Source organism: Sorex araneus, chromosome 1 (assembly GCF_027595985.1).
Source record: "Sorex araneus isolate mSorAra2 chromosome 1, mSorAra2.pri, whole genome shotgun sequence".
Classification (NCBI taxonomy): Eukaryota; Metazoa; Chordata; class Mammalia; order Eulipotyphla; family Soricidae; genus Sorex; species Sorex araneus.
Genome location: NC_073302.1, coordinates 230,926,553 through 230,946,627, shown reverse-complemented (window position 1 = coordinate 230,946,627; position 20,075 = coordinate 230,926,553).

Genomic DNA, 20,075 nt, shown 5'->3' with positions numbered 1-20,075 from the left:
CTTTGAGTCTGTTTTTGCTCTGATTCCAGATCTGTCCTTTGCAGGTAGAAGAATGCTGGGTTCAATTTTTTGATCCATCCTGTCACTCTGTGTCTTTTAATCGTACATTTAGCCTATTAACTTTGAGAAATATTATTGTTATGGGGTTTTGTCCCGTCTTTCTGCTGAAGTTTGATGTATTTAAGGGCCTTGTCTTATCTTAAATTAGCATGTTTAGTTGCTCTTGTAACCATGGTTTAGTCTAGGAAGTTCCTCAGTTCTGTAAAGCTGTGTATTGTTCCTACTGATATGAATGAGGGTCTAGCTAGATAAAGAATTCTTGGTGAGGCACTAATTTCATTGAGTCTTTTTAGTATGTCCCACCACTATCTTCAGGCTCAGAAGATATCTTCAGATAAGTCTGCTGTAAATCTTAAAGATGCTCTTTTATAAACAATATTTTTCTTTGATCTTCCTACTTTCAGAATTTTATCTCTGCCTATGGTTTTAATCATTCTGATAAGGATGTGTCTTGCAGTATTTTTTTTTTAATTATGTCTTTTAGCTGGTACCCTCCGGCTCTCCTGTGTGGAGCATTGTGACAGGCACTGGAGCAGATAACAACCAATCTTGCAAAGTGGCCCAGAAGTGAAACCTCTCAAGAGGGAGTATCTGGGCAAAGTTGGCAAGAACAGGGTGTCAGCCAGCACTAGGTGTTTAACTTCGAGTCTCACTTAACCTCCTAGTCACATGCGCAAAAGACACAGAAACTGTCACGTATGCTTAGCAGGTCATCCTAACCTCAGAGACTAGCTTTGATTGGAATTGGACTCGGGCAAAGCAGAGTAGGAGAGCTGACAGGCCAATACTGCTAAACTTTATGTAATTGGACCTTCTTGTAAGCTGAGGCCCTCTATAAAATATGTGTGTATTTGGCAATAAAGTGAGCAGCCATCCACTTCTCCCAAAGTGGTTTCTCTGTGCGCCTGTCATCCTTCTACCCACGTCTGCCCTGACCTGGTGTGCAAGGTGTCTAGGCACGTTGGGGAAAAACTTGTTTCCCAACATCTGGCCCCCAATGTTGGGCACCTATGAATGTAATCAGAGTGACATTTTGGACGGGTGAGTTCCCCTGACTTGAAATGGGGGAATACCAGGCTTCTTCAGCCCCTCAAACATCTTTCCTTGTCTCATTTTCCTCCTGATAGGAATTGGGTGGATATTCTTTCCCATTCCTCCTTTATATTCTACAAATGATTGCATCTTTCTATGTCTGTCCCTCTCTCTCTGACTCACTTCACTTAACATGGTACTTTCCATGTTGATCCACTTATATGCAAATTTCATGACTTTATCTCTCCTAACAGCTGCATAGTATTCCATTGTGTAGATGTACCAAAGTTTTTTTAACCAGTCATCTGTTCTCGTATACTCGGGTTTTTTATAGATTCTGGCTATTGTAAATGGTGCTGCAATGAACATATAAGTGCAGATGTCATTTTTACAATACTTTTTTTGCATCTCCTGGATATATTCCCAGAAGTGGTATTGCTGGGTCAAATGGGAGCTCAATTTCTATTTTTGAGAAACATACATAAAGTTTTCCAAAAAGGTTGAACCAGTTGGTATTCCCACCAGCAGTGAAGGAGAGTCCCTTTCTCCCCAAATCCACGCCAACACCAGGTGCTTTTGTTCTTTTGGATGTATGCCAGTCTCTGTGGTGTCTGATGGTATCTCATTGTTGTTTTGATTTGCAACTCCCTAATGATTAGTGATGAGGGGCATTTTTTCATGTGTCTTTTGGCCATTCGGATTTCCTCTTTGAGAAAATTTCTGTTCATTTCATTGCCCAATTTTCTGATGGGGTTGGATGTTTTCTTCTTCTAGAGTTCAACCAGTGCCTTGTATATCTTTGATATCAACCTTTGATATCTGATGGGTATTGGGTGGATAGTCTTTCCCATTCCATAGATTGTCTTTGTATTTTGGTCACCATATCTTTTGCGGTGCAGAAGCTTCTCAGTTTAATATAGTCCCATTTGTTTATCTCTGTTTCCACTTGGTTGGTCAGTGGCATGTCATCTTTGAATATACAGTTAGCTTAAATATTGTGGAGGGTTTTGCCGACCTTGTCTTCAATTTACCTTATGGATTTTGGTCTGATGTTGAGGTCTTGAATCCATTTTGATCTGAATTTTGTTCATGGTTATAGGTTGAGATCTAAACCCATTTTTTTTGCAAGTGGTTGTCCAGTTATGCCAGCACCATTTGTTAAAGAGGCTTTCTTTGCTCCACTTCAAATTTCTTGCTCCCTTATCAAATATTAAATGTTCATACAATTGGGGTTGTGTGTAGGGATATTTCACGCTGTTCCATTGGTCTGCAGCTCTGCCTTTTTCCCATTACCCTGCTGTTTTAATTATTACCGCTTTGTAGTACAGTTTGAGGTTGGGGGAGGTGATGCCTCCCATCGTCTTTTTCCCAAGAATTGCTTTAGCTATTCGTGGGCGTTTATTGTTCCATATGAATTTCAGGAGTGTTTGGTCCATTTCTTTGAAGATTTTCATGGGTGTCCTTATAGGGATCGTATTGAATCTGTATAATGCTTTGGGGAGTATTGCCATTTTGACAATGTTAAATCTTCCTATCCATGAGCAAGTAATATGTTTCCATTTCATCATGTCCTCTTTCATTTCGTGGAGTAGCGTTTTGTAGTATTTTTTGTACAGATCATTTATCTCCTTAGTTAGACTGATTCCGAGGTACTTGATTTTCTGGGGCATGACTGTGAATGGGATTTTTTTATGTCACTTTCCTCTGTCTCGTTATTTGCGTATAGGAAGGCCATGTATTTTTGGGTATTGATTTTATAGCCTGCGACTTTACTGTACAAGTCTATTGTTTCTAGGAGTTTCTTGGTAGAGGTTTTAGGATTTTCTAGGTATAATAGTATATCATCTGCCAATAGTGAGAGCTTGATTTCTTCCTTTCCTATCTGGATGCCCTTTTAATGTCTTATTCTTGCTTAATTGCTATTGCAAGTATTTCCAGTACTATATTGAATAGAAGTGGTAAGAGTGGGCATCCTTGTCTTGTCTCTGATCTTAGAGGGAAGGCCCTAAGTTTTTCTCCATTAAGAATAATGCTTGCCATTGGTTTGTGGTAGATGTCTTTGACTATCTTGAGGAAAGTTCCTTCTAAACCCATTCTGGTGAGAGTTTTCATCATAAATGGGTGCTGGATCTTGTCAAATGCTTTCTCTGCATCTATTGATATGATTATATGATTTTTATCTTTTCTTTTGTTGATATGATGGATTATGTTGATCGATTTCCAAATATTAAACCATCCTTGCATCCCCGGGATGAATCCTACTTGGTCGTGGTGTATGATCTTTGTGATGAGTGTTGGATTCTATTTGCTAATATTTTGTTGAGAATCTTCGCGTCCGTGTTCATCAGGGGTATTGACCTGTAGTTTTCCTTTTTGCGGTGTCTTTATTTGCTTTTGGTAGTAGGGAAATATGTGCCTCATAGAAACTGTCTGGGAAGGTTTCTGTTTCTTCAATTTCCTGGAAAAGGAAAACTGGTAACAAGTCCTCTTTAAATGTTTGGAAGAATTCACTAGTGAGTCTATCTGGGTCTGGGCTTGTGTTTTGGGGGAGACTTTTGATTACAGAATAGGTCCTCTTTTAATGTTTGGAATAATCCTCTAGTGAATCTATCTGGACCTCGACTTTTGTTTCTTGGGAGCTTTTTATTACAGTTTCAATTTCCTCGATAGTACTGCGTCTATTCAAGTATTCCAAATCATTTTGGTTCAGCCTTTGGAGGTTACAGGAATCCAGAAATTTATCCATTTGTTCTAGATTCTCTTGTTTCATGGTATACAGACTTTCAAAGTAGTCTCTGATGATCTTTTCAATTTATTTGTTTTCTGTTCTGATGTCCCCCTTTTCATTTTTTTATATTTTTTAGAGTTCTCTCTCTCTCTCTTTCTTTGTGAGTCTTGCTAGTGGTTTATCAATCCTATTTATTTTCTCAAAGAACCAGCTCTTAGATTCATTGATCTATCGGATTGGTTTTTGGGTTCCCATGTCATTCATTTCTGCTCTAAGTTTTATTAAGTTCTTTCTTTCAGCCTTTTTTGGGCTCCTTTTGTTGGTCCTTTCCTAAGGTCTGAGCTGTGAGGTCAAGTTTTTTATTTGGGCCCTTTCTTCCTTCCTGAGGTATGCTTGCAGAACTATAATTTTTCCCCTTAACACAGCTTTGCTTTGTCCTACAGGTTCTGGTAGCTCCTATCTTCATTCTCACTTGCTTCCAGGTGTCTTTTGATTTCTTCCTTGATTTTCTTCCTGATCCACTCAATGTTTAACATTGAGTTGTTTAACTTCCAGGTGTATGAGTTGGTTCTCTGCGTCTGTGCATGGTTAACTTCTACATTCAGTGCCTTAGAAGATTGTCTATACAGTTTCTATCCTTCCTGATTCTATTGAGGTATGCTTTGAGGCCCAGCATGTGATCTATTTTGGAAAATGTTTTGTGTGCACTGGAAAAGATGTGTATTCTTTTTTATGGGGATGCAAAGCCCTGTATAGATCTATTAGCCCTCTCTCTGCTACTTCTTCCTTCAAGACCAGTGTTTTCTTGCTGAATTTTGATCCTGTTGATCTATCCTTAGGTAATAAGCCAGTGTTGAACTCTCCAACTACTATTGTTTTGCCAGCAATGTCCTCCCTAAAATCTGTTAGAAGTTGTTTTAAGTATTTAGCTGGTCTCTCATTAGGTGCCTATACGTTTAGGAGTGTGAGTTCTTCCTGCTGTACATATCCCTTGATTAGTAAAAAATGGCCTTTGCTGTCCCTTGTAATCTTTTTCAACTTGAAATCTACATTGTCTGATACTAGTATGGCCAGTTTGAGAGAGTTGTTTGCTTGAAGGATTGTTTTCCACTGTTTGACTTTGAGTCTGTGTTTGCTCTGACTATTCAGATGTGTTTCTTGTAGGCAGCAGAATGCTGGGTTCAGTTTACAAATGCATTTTGCCACTCTGTTTCTCTTGATGAGTGCATTTAGACCATTGATGTTGAGAGAGATTATTGTTGTGGAGTTTTGTGCCATCTGTAAGGGTTTGAGGGTTTGCTGTGCTTGTAGGGTTTTTCTTATCTTTCAGGAGCCCCTTTAGTCCTTCTTTTAAGTTTGATTTTGAGTCTATAAAGTTCCTAAGCTATTCTTTATTCATGAAATTGTGTATGGTTCCTACGAGTTTGAGGGAGAGCTTGGCCGTATAGAGTATTCTTGGTGAGACATTCATTTCATTGAGTTTTTTCACTATATCCCAACAATGTCTTCAGGCTTTGAGGGTTTCCTCTGATAAGTCTGCTGTGTATCTAAGGGGAACTGCTTTGTATGTGATTTCCTTTTTTGACCTTGCTGCTTGCAGTATTGTATCACTATCCATGGCATCCATCATTCTGACTATGATATGTCTTGGAATCTTTTTATTAAAGTCTCTTCTAGCTGGCACCCTTCAGGCTCCTAGGATCTGGACGTATGCATTATCCAGCTCTGGGAACATTTCAGGAATGATTTCCTTACTGTGGCTTTTTCATTAGGGTTGCCTCTCTGTCCTTCTGATATAGGCAGGTAGATAGGGAAAGGCCCTTGGCAGGAAAATTGAGATTTAACAGAGTCTCTTAAGAATTGCAGATTCAAGAAAACAAAAGACCCAGAGGAAACCATCAGCAGACCCTGAGGATGATGGACCCCTCCCCAGGAAGTTCCCCAAAGAATGCCATCACCACTCCCAACCTCCCTGGTAACCTCCTTATCAATGAAAGAAGCCCCACCTGGGGGCAGATTGAAGAAACCCTATAAAAGACACCTTGAACAAAGGAAGGGAGCACATATGCTGCCTGAGCCCATGTGCTGCTTGCGCCCATGTGGCCAAGCACATGTGTCACCCGCATCTCCCCTCTTGAGATGTGTACTTCCATGCTTTCATACTTTTGTGTCTAGAGCTCGGTTATGTGTAGGGGCTTCCTCCACCCTTGGAGAAGCCCGCGTTCTCTCTTGAGCATGTTATTCTTACTATTCTCTCTCCCACTTATCCCTTCCTCCTTCCCTTAGAAACCTCTGAATAAAATCTATTTACTTCACTGCTTGTCTACTCCTGAAATTCTTTTCTGCGAGCGAGACAAGAACCCAGTAACTCTGGGTCCTGGGTGGTAGAGGCGGTTGGGGAGAAAGTGACCGTCTTTCTCCTCCCCGCTTCACGCAAGTTCACCCGTGGGGCCCACCGGCATCACTTCTGCTACTCCGATGATTCTAATGTTATTCCTCTTGGAATCATCCCCTAAGTCTCTGATTTTCCCTACAGCTATCTTGAGGTCTTTTCCCATTGTTTATTGTAGTCTGTGAGCTTTCTGCAGCTTATCTTCAAGCTCACTGATTCTATCTTCAGCTGTAGCCATTCAACTGCTAAGGGCACCCACTCTGTTTTCTTAATTTCATCTACCGAGTCTTTTATTCATTACATTTCTGAATGTAGCTTTCCTATTTCGGCTCTCATTTCTTCCTGTATTTTCTTTGCTGACTGCTCCACTGTTTCTTTATGTTCGTTGAACATTCTCAGCATTTCATCTCTGAATTCTTTATTGGAGAGATTATATTTGTGGGTAATCACTGTTGAGGCTTCTGGACTCTTTTCTACATCCTCTCCTCGTGGTGAGGATTTGCGCTGTTTCTTCATGTTGTTACAGTTGTTTAGAGATGGGACCTTCTAGTTCACTAGCACTGTTCTCTCTTAGTGAGGTTTCTGGTGGATTCGGAGGATGTGTTCTTTTACACTGGGCTTGTATATCTTCTTGTGCTCATCCATATTTTGGTGTAATTGGAAAGGAATCTTACTGTTATTTTGGTTCAATTAGAATAGGCTAGTGACCTATTGGCCTTTTGTTTTGAGGTAGCCGGAAGTTCTCTACAGAGTTAGGTAACGAGGATTGAGATTGGAGTCAAGTGCACTGGAAGAGGGGAAAATAACTGCAGAGGCTGCCCCTAGAGACCACGCCCCCTGTAGTGGAGGCCACGCCCACTACCGCGGAGGCCACGCCCACTACCGCGGAGGCCACGCCCCCTCCCGGCCCTGTTGTTGGGGAGAGGGCTCCTATTGAGGGGGGCTGGTGCACCTGGATGAATAAGCAGGAAGCACAGGGTCTGCGGAGGGCTGGGCTGCTGAGAGCAGGGTGTCTCTGCCCTCAGAATGCTGGAATGAGATCGGGCCCTGGGGGAGGGCATGCAGGCGCATAGGCATGGCAGGAGTGTAGTGGGGGCTCAGATATCAACTTCTGAAATCAGAATGAGACTGTAAATTATTACCATTCTCAGTTTTAGTTGGCCTCTGCTGAGATAAGGCAGGGGAGGTGGAGGAGAAGAGTGTGTATGTTGAGGGGGAGGGGGGCAGCTGCCTTTGTCAACAGGTTATGAAAGCCAAAAGGGCAGTTTTCAGCCTCTTGAATTCTAAAGTGACTCACTTTTTTTCTTTGGTGAGAATGCCTAAATCTGGTTCTGGAATTCCAACAGGAGTGCCTAACATCCCTAAAACTTTCCCCAAGGTTTTTTGAAGCTAGTTTGGAATTCCAGCAGTAAAGCCTGTAATCTTTACAACATTTACCAAGGTACAATGTTATGGCTCCTATCAGGCTATCAGGCTGACATTTGAGATTAACCCATTATAACTCTTTGCTAATTTTCTCTAGAAATTTTAGTTACCAAAAGTCTCAGAGATCAAATAAAACACTGGTAGGATAAGCTTTGCAAGCAATTTTGAAACTAGATACTCTTGTTTTAAACTAAACCATTACTCTTTGAACCTGTTTTTAGGTACCACAATTATTTCAACTCAGATTCTAATAATTCAATGAAAATACAAATATATATTTTTTGACATACCAGATAAGAAAACTTTTGTACCAATTTTTATGAAACATGAGAAAACCTTCTTTGGCTTAATTTCAGTATTTCTTGTACCTTAGTTATTTCAAATCGTGAGCTTTCTACACCAGATACTTTAACAATTCTACAAGGATACAAACAAGCTTTCAGACACAGAAAAAGTTCCCTTTTTTTTTTTCAAACTTTGATATTAGCATAAGAAAACACTTGAACTGCCAATGTTTATGAAAAAAAGAGCAAACTTTGTTTTTGGTGGCTTCTGTACCTTTGTTGTTTTGTAAAATGGTCTACCTTTTCATTAAGATTGGCTAAGGTTTGTAAGATAAAGCCTTACATTCTCTGAACTCTTCACTTTATTTTCAGGCACTACTAGCTCTGTAACTATTCCAAAATTTTGCAGATTCTGAAACTTAAAAGTATTTCAACTGTTAATAACGATTAATGTTTTTCCAATAAGATTTTAGATCAAGAATTTCAGTTTCTCTGTCCAAAAGCACCTAAACATTTTAAATTGCTAGGTTGTATATCACTCTGATCTCTTGTGATGATCCTGCTTGCCCAAGTCTAAGGATTTCTACTTCTGATTTTAACCTGACTCTAGCATTTGAGTACTCAACATAGACTGACAGACAAAAAGACAACAAGAATCACATGTACATGTGCACACATATGTACTTGATTGATCAATTTGACCTTTCAAGAGTGGCAGGGAGAAAACAGATGGATTGAGAAGGGAAGGGGCAGTCCCCAGGGCAAGTTTAACCCCATCGGCCAATTGGGATTGCCTCCATTTCTCAGCCTAACCAGTCTGTTTCCTGCTTGTTAAAAATGGATCAGGAAAGTGCTTTTGATAACATAAAGCCACCAAAATAAATTATGACAAAGTTGTGATCAGATTTACTTTTTTTTTTTACTTTCCTAGTTCTGAAACTGAGAGAGGTTTCTTATCAGACATGGTGAGCAGTGGGAGTTCCCAACTATTGGGTCAGTCCAGAAAATTTTTGGTGGGAATGGGAAAGGTGGGGGTGCTAAATTCTTCAAAGGAGACCCATCTTTGTGAGTTTTGAACTTGCAGTCCTTTTTCCAATGATGTCCCTTCTGACACAGAGGGTAGAGGGTATTAGGCTTGGAGGAAGCTCTTCTGGGAGGGTCCTTCTGGGGACAGTTATTCCTCCAGTGACCTAACTAACTGCATCTAAAGCAGCGAGGATTGCTCACGTGATAACCCTGCAAGGCAGCAGGAAGGAGGATGGTCCTACATCTTGTGTTTTTATGATCCAATCCTTATAATGAGCATATTGCAAACATTCAGGAGTCACTCCACCCCACACCAATTGGTGTACCATTTCATCCTGAATGCTGGGTTCTGAGTCTTGGAGATTCACACTTTCTTTAACTCTCTGAACAAAGTCAGACAACGCTCTGTTGCTTTCTGCTGCAGGGAAGTTAGAGATGCGCCTGAGGGTCCATCAGCACTAGGCGTTAGCCATTCCCTGGACTGATTTGCGCATAAACAGACTTAGGCAAAAAATCCAGCTGGCTATTGCAATAGGCAGTGGGAGTCTCTAGCTATTCCCTCCCCCAGTAGGTGATCCAAGGTCCAAGTTGGTGGGGTGTGGGAACTGCGTTATGGTGGTCAGCCTCCGGGCACTCATCTCTATAAAAGGCCTCCCACTGAAGAAAAAGAGAGTCAAATAGGCTTAGGGTTTTTTTTTTTTTACACCTCTTGTTTAATTTTTACATTTTTTACTTTCTTCAAGCTCACTGGTTCAGCTGTTTATTTGGTTTATCCTGTTTCTCTTGCAGTTTTTAAAATCTGATTTGCTGGTCTTATATTCTAAATCAGTTTTCTTATTTCAACTTTTTAGGTCTACCTTATGTACTTTAATTTAATTTTTGGCTAATATTTTATTCTTAGTTCTCATAACACTTGAATTTTCTTCTGCCTCTTTGCATTTTTCCATTATAACAATTTTAAACTCTTTAATATGATATTATCTATGATAAAATTCCATGTTCTTGAGGTTTGCTTGTCTTGTGCTTTTTTGTTTTAGTTTGATTTGGCTTGGGGGCCACACTTGGTAGTGCTCAAAGGTTACTCCTGGCTCAGTACTCAATAATTGCTCCTGGCAGTGTTTGGGGGACCATATGGGATGCTGGGGATCAAACTCAGGCCAGCCATGCACAGAGCAAATGCCCTACTTTCTGCACTATCTCTCCAGCCCCAGGTTTGCTTATTTGGAACTCATTTCACCGTAAGTATTTTATTTATAGTACCACATATTTAATGTCAGTTTTTTTTTGGGGGGGAAGGGGTGGAGCAACCATTATGTGACACTTTTTAAATGGTTATAAACCAATTTTTATACTAAAAGAACAGGACAAGATAATTAAATTTAGCAGCTTGAAACAACACTTTATCAGCTTAAAGCAAACTAGCCTCATTAGCTCCAAGCTAGGAACATTTGGGGCTTTTAAAAATTAGTTTAGCATCACCTTTCTCCTCTCTCACAGGCTGGGATCATTATATAGATATGGCCATATGGCCAAGGAATGGTAAACAATAGCTATGGCCATAAACAATCAGCAAGTACTTTTAACATATAGCTTTGAAGTTATGATAATTTCCTATGCTAATCTAACAGCATATTTCCTACTAGGTACACATTTTCAGCATTTGTTATCTGAACTAAGCTAAACTTGTCTTATCCGGGGGATTTCCCCCACTTGGGACTTTTATATTAGAGGACTATTTTCTACGCTGTGCATGTTCAGGGTCATACTTTACAGAACTTTGCAGCCTATTAACCTCTCCCAGCTCTAAAATATTCTGCTTTCTCAGTGAGCAGCGACAGTTAATAGCACTATGCATAATCAGCTCTTAAGGGGAAATTCCTCATCCCAATCTGCAATATCTCCTGGGACTTAAAATTCAAATCACAGATTCATTCTACACCACACTCTGAGGGGTCATTTGTGGGTTAATAAAAGGGCATTTACATTCATGTCCAGACAGACTCCAGGGGCCATAAGAAGTACAGAGCTTCAAGTTGCCTAGCATGCAGCCCACTCAAGTTCAATTGCCAGCATACCATATGGTCCCCTGACCCCTGCTAGGAATGATCCCTGGTTGCAGAACCAGGAGTAACCCCTGAGCATAGCCCAGTATGGTCCAAAAATAAATCAAAACAAATAAAGAAGCACAGAATTTCACAATGGAAGTGTGACAGGCCACACACAAGCTCCTGCTGTGTCTCTCATTGGGCTTCCTCAGGCAAGTCACTGTCCTCACCTGAAGAACACAATTGCCAGCAGGTTCCTGATAAAGGTAGCTAAAACCAGCACACAGTGGGGCCTGGTTTGTGCAGATTGCATCTGCAATTGCTTCCTAACCTTTAAGTTAGGAATCTGGACTAGGAGTCAAGACTGTCACTTCTGTATTTTCATGTGGTGCTTGAGTGCTACCAAACAAGTCCTGTGAACTTGATAAATGCTGCAGGAATTGCGATCTGAGTTAATAAGGATGCCAACATGTGTATGCAGATTTCCTCTCAAATTTCTCTCCTCTCAAATTGCTCTCTCTGGGACAAATGAAGAAACTGATACGGGATAACATGATATTTGCAGGATCCCATAGCCGGTGAGGCTCACGGGAGACAAGTCTGGACTCCCAGGCTGGGAAAAGGGGTAGACAACCTGTCACAAGCTCTACTTCACCCTCCTTCTGAGAGCCTCAGCAGGCCACGTCTCCCAGGAGACCTGGTGGGGACACAAAGGATCAGGTTGCAAGCTTAGTGTAGCCTAGATGGGCTGTAGAACTGGTACATTTTCCAGCCAGTCCCTCTGGTCACAACAACAGCATGCCACAGCCGTGCTTCTGGATGACCCTAGCCCCACTGCTGGCTTCCCTCCCTGCAGGTGAGTTGAGAGCAAGATCAAAGAAATAATGGCCATGACATCTCGGCTGTGGTGTCTAACCCTCTAACCTCTGTACACACCATCAGATCATGTCTCAACTCTACACACAACTACACACTCTGCATACAAGGATGTGGAGCTCAAAGAATTCCTCACTGGGTCAAAGGGTCTGTCCTTTCCACAATCTTCCTCTTCTGGGCCAGTGCCCTTACCTAGGGGGCACACAACTATTCCCTTTTGGGAGTCTCCATACTATCCCTTTGTCTGAAGGTCTCTGTTGTCTCCCTGGCCTGGGGTAAGGGGGCTCTGAGATTCAGGAAATGCATCAAGTTCCAGTCCTTCATTCTCCAAACCTTCACTCGGGGCTGAATCACATACGACTCTGTGTGTGTATATTTGTGTGTGTGTGTGTGTGTGTGTGTGTGTGGCGGGTGGGAGGGAGCACTCACTCTTCTCTGTGAATTGTTTCTCTATCTTAAACTAAAGTGAAACAAGTGCTTGTAATAGACTTTATCAAATTAAATCTGTTATTTATTTAAAAGATAAATTGTATAGATACTCATATGTAATATATAGCACTTATGTAAATATGCATAGATATCTTCTAAATCTACATTTTATTTATAAATTATATATAATCTTTTCTATCTGTTGTGTACAATCTCTGAGGTAAATATTTGTTCTAATACAACACAGGAGCTCTGAGGTGGAGAGAGATGATTACCATGGGAAAGCTGGAACCTGAACAAAATCTCTGTTCCAAAAACGTTTGGTACTTTGCCTTCCCCACTAAGCCAGATTATCTTGAGTCCCCTTAAAAGAGTTTTCTGAGCTCTGAGGTAAAGCTCAGTGAGCTCTTCCTCGAGTCTTCACCAGTTTTATGGGTGTCTGACCTGTGGGAGAAGAGACACCTTCCAGCAGGCCTCAGAAGGGCACTGGCTCAACTCAGGAATTATCTGCAACCAAGCTTCCCCTGTAAAATGAGATGCTGGGGAATGAAATGTGAGAAGATGCCATCACAGGATGCTGACTGCAAGCACTTTGGGCCCTAGACTTCCTAGGAAGCTGTGACTCTCCCCACAACACCAGTTTCCAGAGGCTCTTGGTCTTCCTCTGTCTCTGTGACATGATCTGTATGCTTTCTCACATTGTCCATAGCACCTGTTGCCAACAGCTGCATGGTTTTGTGAAGGTGACAGTATTCTTGGAGAAGGCCCCACTTGGGGGGAGTGGAAATGGTCCCCCCCAAAGTGTAGGAGGAACTTTGTTTTCTTATTTCTCTCTCTGAGGGAGGATGCCCTTTTTTCCAGAAGAGAGTTCCACTGAGACAGTTCTGCCAATTCTGCCAACTAAGCCAGTGCGCTGTATCTGGAATCAGCCTGTAAGATTTTAGTAAGGATCAGAGGTTTCCCAGGAACAGAGGAGAGGAGAGGTACCAATCCTGTCCACTGCTCCTTAACAGGGAATGGGGGCCAAACCTGCAGGACGGTGGTCATTGAGGTTGCCCTCCTGTAAGCAAAGGATGGAGCTAGGCAGTCCATCTCCTCTAGGAGGCCGAAGTATGACAAGTTTTCTGGGGCATGAGAGTCCAGCATGAGTCTGTGACTCATTCTTCCAGAGGCTTCAACTCAGTTTCCACTTCTAGCCCATGTTCAAGATGGGGTGGTTTAAGGAACGTTGGTCTTTGTGCTCTCTGATAAGGGAGGCTCCCTCCTCTCCATTCCTGCTCATATATCCATCAAATCAGATGAAGGATTCATACCTCAGCCTCTTACTCTAGTTCCATCTGTGACTAAGGAAGACATAAATGACTGGCCTGGCCAGGGTCCTACCTAGACACCCAAGGTAGGACCTCTCATGGTTTGGAGGACTCAGTCTATCCCCTGGGTCCTCCAAAACCATCAGCTGAGTCATCCATTTAGTGGACTGTCCCTTATCTATCAAGACAGTCCTAGTGGGGAAGGTATAAAGAATTCCAGCTGAGCTGGTAGAACTGAAAATCCCTAGGTGAGGTGTGAAAGGCCTCAGTGCACCTCTGTGCCAACAGGGCCCCTCCTTGCATGTGGTCCACACTCAGTTGCTCGATACTCTACAAATGGCTGCTGTGCAGCAGAACCATTCTGAGGTCCACCTCTGAAACTGCAGCAGCTCAGAGCAAAGATCACCAGGTGACCTCACACACCTCCCACAGGGTAACAGATCCTTGTTACAACTACTCTTTATGGAGGAATGGAGATTACTGGCAAGTTCACAGAGGAAGTTGGATCCCTGGAAACTTCCTTATAACAAATGTAAAAGTTAAACCATGGATCTCCTTGGGGGGCAGTCCACATGCCTGCCCATTTCGGACTCTGCTCCATGGGCTCTCCCAGCTAAGCACACAATAAAGGCTACACTAGACCCACTTCAGGGCTGCTGGGATGATGTGGAGTGGTGGGAGAGTTTGGATGGAAGCTGTGAAGGAAGCTGTGGAGCCAACACCACTTATCTTTCTCTCCATCATTCGCTCAGCTCATGTCATCAGATGTCAACTGTGTGTAGTGCAGGAGCAGAGGACAAATGTCAGGACTCAGCTCTGTGGTGATTTTTCATCCTATAGGATGCGCAATAGCTACAGCCCAAGACAGCAAGTCAGGCCTGAATTTCCAACAATAGTTACAAAAGAGGAAGAAAAATCTCTGTGGGTCACAGAGATATTTCCACAACTTTCCATGAAGGCACATGGAGGCCACGTTGGTCGTAAACTTTTTCCACAGAGGAAATCAAATGAATAAAGACTTTAGGGAATCTTCAAAGTAATTCCCTGAGCAGACATCCAGTGCCCAGGACAGGTGTCAATCACCACCTCCCTGCCTTCTCAGCAGGACAGAGCCCAGACCCCAGCATGCTGGCTGTGGCTTCTACCCGCTGGACTATTTTTAAACAGGTAGAACCCTTGGCTATCAGCTCCACCTTACAGGGAGCAGAAGTGAGCTGAGGACCATAAGCAAATACAGGGCACATAAGTTGTCTGTGTCCCTTGGCAGGATTCAGGAGGCTCTGAGTGTAGAGTCCATGTGAGCTGGTCCCAGGCCACATGCACAGGACTGCAGAGGCATGAAATGAGACAGTGCAGACACAGAGAGGGTCATAATCTGGGAACACAAGCATCAGAGGATGCTGACAGACATAATTCCATTAAATCAGAGAGTACAATAATAATTGTCTGGTATGTAGCATGGGAAATGGGGAGTTATAGTTTAGTGGGTTTAAACCTTCAATTTTGCAAAATGTAAAAATGCATGAATATGGATAGTGATCATGGTAACATAACATCATGAATACATCTAATGTCACTGAGCTATACTCTTCCAAATGGTTAAGAATATAAGTTTTATGTTGAGTGCATTTGTTATGATAAAATAACAAAATAGGAAAAAATCAGTAAGTTCAACAAGCAACTGAAATCAAAATTTAAAAAACATAATTATACTTATAACAACTTACCAAAACAATTCCTGGCAATTATTATTGTACTTTGTACTTTCTGATTCCATTAAAACCCACTGAACTATAACTCCCCATTCCCCATGCTACATGTCCTGGAAATTATTATTGCACTTTCTGGTTCCATTATTTGGATTACTGCAAGTATTTCATGTAAGAGAAGTTAAACAGTATTTACTTTGTGACAGATGTTTTATATGTAGTCTAATTCCCTCAAGATTCAGCTATGGGTATATATATATATATATATATATATATATATATACACACACACACACACACACATATATCACAAAATTCCTTCTCTTTTAGGTTGAGTAATATTCCATTATAAATGGAATGATATTGCATTGCTTTCACATATTAGTATTTAAGAACCTGTATATACAAACATCTATTCAAGACCCTGGTTAGTACGGATGTTCTTGTGTTGACCTTTTATCCCTTAAGCTTACCTATCTCATTTATTTGCAACAAACTTATTGATAGATTTCATGGTATTTTCTCATGCAATCATGAATCTGTGAATTAAGACTTTTGACTTAACTTTTTGATTTCTGTGACTTTTGTTAAGTTTTTGGTTTTATTATACTGTCAGTTAATTCCAATACTATTTTAAACAGAACTAAACATCTTTCCCTATTCAAAACCTTAAGAAAAAATGTTTAGTACTTTATCATCACATATGACATTGGATCTAGGTTTTTTGTAATTGCTATCTTTATTTATTTTGAGAAAGTTCAAATCTGGGACTGGAGCTATAGTATGGCTGGTAGGGCATTTGCATTGGAAGGAACGAATCCAGGCCCAATCCCCAGGTTTCCATATGGTTTTACTCCTGTGTTTTGCTTTATTGATAGGATTATAAGAATCACTGTTTTATCAGGGATTAAAGAGATAGTATAGGGGATAGGCCTTGCATATGACTGACCCAGGTTTGATCCCCAACATCCCATATGATCCTCTGAGCCATGGTAGGAGTGATTCCTGAGTGCAGAGAGAGCAGTCTGATTGTCAATGGGTGTGATCCAAAAACAAAAGGAAAAAAATTATTGTTTTTAGAATATCACTCCAGGCTTGAATTACTGAGGTAAGTGCCTCACTTCAAATGTCACATGGTTGTGACATTCTATCTTTTAAAAACACCGTTGAATTTTATTTGTTAATATTTTTATAATAATTTTATGTCTGTATTAATGTAGTCCTACCTTGATTCTTTGTCTGGTTCTGGTATCAAAATAATGATACCAGAACTCATAAAATTACTTTATCTGATGTAAGAGTTTATGTAGGTTTCATGTGTTTATTTTAAGTGTTAGTAAACCCATAGGACCTACAACTTTCTTGATGGGACAGTCTTTCAATTCAAATTCTTTAATAAATTTAACATTATTCATAATTTTGTTCCTTCTTAGAACCACTTGGTAATTTTTATATTTCTGAATTTTTCCATTTCATTTGTCTCTAATTTATCTTCATTGTGTTATTCATGCTGTTTCTTATTATTGTTGAGAATGTCACCTGTGATATTGCTTTTCATTATTTTTTGGTTGAAAGTCTGTTTTACTAGCTACAAAAACAGTCTCTTTTCAGTACACATCTCCCATCCCGAGTGATCCCTCTAAACATCATTGACTTAGTGATCCCTTTGCTATCCCAGCTGTCTTCTCCTCTAGCTCATGAGGCAGGCTTCCAACCATGGAGCAATCTTCCTGGCCTTGTGTCTACTTTTAGGAATCGCATTGAATCTGTATAATGCTTTGGGGAGTATTGCCAATTTAACGATGTGAATTCTCCCAATCCACGAGCAGGGGATATGTTTCCATCTTCTTTTATTTTGTGAAGTAGCGTTTTGTGGTTTTGTTTGTACAGGTTCTTTACCTCCTTAGTCAAGCTGATTCGAGGTATTTGACTTTCTGAGGCATGACTGTGAATGGGATTGCTTTTCTCATGTCACTTTCTTCTCTCTTATTGTTTGCATATAGGAAAGTCATGGACTTTTGACTTTATCAATTTTATAGTCTGCGGCATTACTATACAAGTCTATTGTTTCTAGGAGTTTCTTGGTAGAGGCTTTAGGATTCTCAAAATATAGTATCATATTTTGCGCAAATAGTGCATATACCCTGCTCATGCATTGGGAGAATTAACATTGTCAAAATGGCAATACTCCCCAAAGCATTATACAGATTCAATGTGATCTCTATAAGGGTACCCATGACATTCTTTAAATAAATACTTTAAAAAAACACTGCTGAAATTCATATGTAACAATAAGCCCCCATGAAAATCTAAAGCAAAGAAGGAAAAGAAGATGGGAGGCATCACCATCCCCAACCTCAAACTCTACTACAAAGCGGTAATAATTAAAACAGCATGGTATTAGAACAAAGACAGAATCGCAGAGCTGCGTGGAATATACTTACGACCACCTTCAAATATATGATATCTAATCTTTGATAAGGGAGCAAGAAATATAAAGCAGAGCAAGAAAAAAGTCTCTTTAACAAAGGGTGTTGGCAAAACTGGACAGTTACATGCAAAAATTGAGCTCAGACCTCTACCTAACAACATGCACTAAAGTCATATCAAAATTGATTAAAGACCACAACATCAGATCAGAATCCATAAGGTACATTGAAGAAAAGGTTGGCAAAACCCTCCACGACACTGAAGCTAAAGGTATTTTCAAAGATGACACTCCACTGACCAGTCAAGTAGAAACAGAGTTAAATTAATGGGGCTATTTAAAACTAAGAAGCCTCTGCACCTCAAAAGAAACAGTGAGCAGAATACAAAGACGATATACAGAATGGGAAAGGATATTCACCCAATAAAGGGTGATATCAAGGATAAATAAAGGGTTGAGAAAAAGGATATACAAGGCACTGGTTGAACTCTATATGAAGAAAACATCCAACCCCATCAGAAAATGTGGTGATGAAATGAACAGAAACTTTCTCAAAGAAAAAATCCAAATGGCCTAAAGGCACATGAAAAATGCTCTTCATCATTTTTAATCTGCATTTTTAATCTGCATCATCTCAACTGCATCTCACAGTGATTTACATCAGGGAGATGTAGATGAAAACAACAGCAATGAGATATCTCTCACCACAGAGACTAGCTCATATCCAAAAGAACAAAAGCAACAGGTGTTGGCATGGATGTGGGGAAAAAGGGACTCTCTTTCATTGCTAGTGGTCCAGCCTTTTTTGCAAAACAGTATGTATGTTTCTCAAAAAATTAGAAATTGAGCTCCCGTTTGACCCAGCAATACCACCTCTGGGAATATATCCTGGATATGCAAAAAAAATACAGTAGAAATGACATGTGCACTTATATGTGTATTGCAGCATTATTTTCAATAGCCAGAATCTGTAAAAACCTGAGTGCCTGAGAACAGATGACTTGTTAAAGAAATTCTGGTACATCTACACAATGAAATATTATGCAGTTGTTATGAAAGGTGAAATCATGAAATTTGCATAGAAGTGGATCAACATGGAGAGTATCACGCTAAATGAAATGAGTAACAAAGAGAGGGACCGATATAGAAGGACTGCACTCATTTGTGGATTATAAAGTAACAGAATTGGAGACTAACACTCAAGAATAATAGATAGAGATATAGACCAGGAGGATCACTCCATGGCTTGGAAGCTGCCTCATATGCTGGGGGAAAGGCAGCTGGGAAAGAGAAAGCACTAACAAATAAATGATGCTTGGAGGGCTCACTCAGGATGTGAGATGTGTGCTGAAAGTTGACTATGGAACAAATATGATGGCCACTTGGGACCTTTGCTGCAAACCATAACACCACAAAGGAGAGAGAGAGTAAAAGGAACGTGCCTGCCAAAGAGGCGGAGTGGGAGCATGGGGTGCAGGTGGTGGGAGGGATACTGGAAACATTGGTGATGGTGGTGATGGAGAATGGGCACTGGTGGACGGATGGGTACTCGATCATTATATGACTGAAACGTAATCACAAAAGTTTGTAATTCTGTAACTGCATCTCACAGTGATTCATTAAATTTTTTTTAAAAAAATAGTGAGCTTGATCTCTTCCTTTCTATAGAATGCCCTTAATATCTTTTTCTTGCCTAACTGCTATGGCAAGTACTTCCAGTACTACATTGAATAGGAGTGGTGAGAATGGACATCCTTGTCTTATCCCTGATCTTAGAGGGAAAGCTCTTATTTTTTCCCCATGAGGGTAACGCTTGCCATGGGCTTGTGGTACATGGTTTTGACTATATTGAGGAAGTTCCTTCAATACCCATTTGAGTGAGAGTTTTCATCATAAATGGCTGCTGCATCTTGCCAAATGCTTTTTCTGCATCTATTGATTGATCATGTAGATTTTATATTTTCTTTTATTGATATTATGGATTATGTTGATTGACTTACAAATGTTAAGCCATCCTAGTGTCCCTGGGAAGAATTCCACTAGGTCCTGGTGTATGATTTTTTTGATGCGATGTTGGATTCTATTTGCTAATATTTTTGTTGAGGATCTTCACATCTGTGTTCATCAGGGATATCGGCCTGCAGTTTTCTTTTTTTTGTGGTATCTCTGTTTGCTTTTGGTATTAGAGTGATATGTACCTCAGAGAAACTGGGAATGTTTCTGTTATTCAATTTCCTGGAAAAGCTTGAAAAGAACTGGCAATAGGTTATCTTTAAATGTTTGGAAGAATTTGGTAGTGAATCCAACTGGACCTGGGATTTTGTTTTGGGG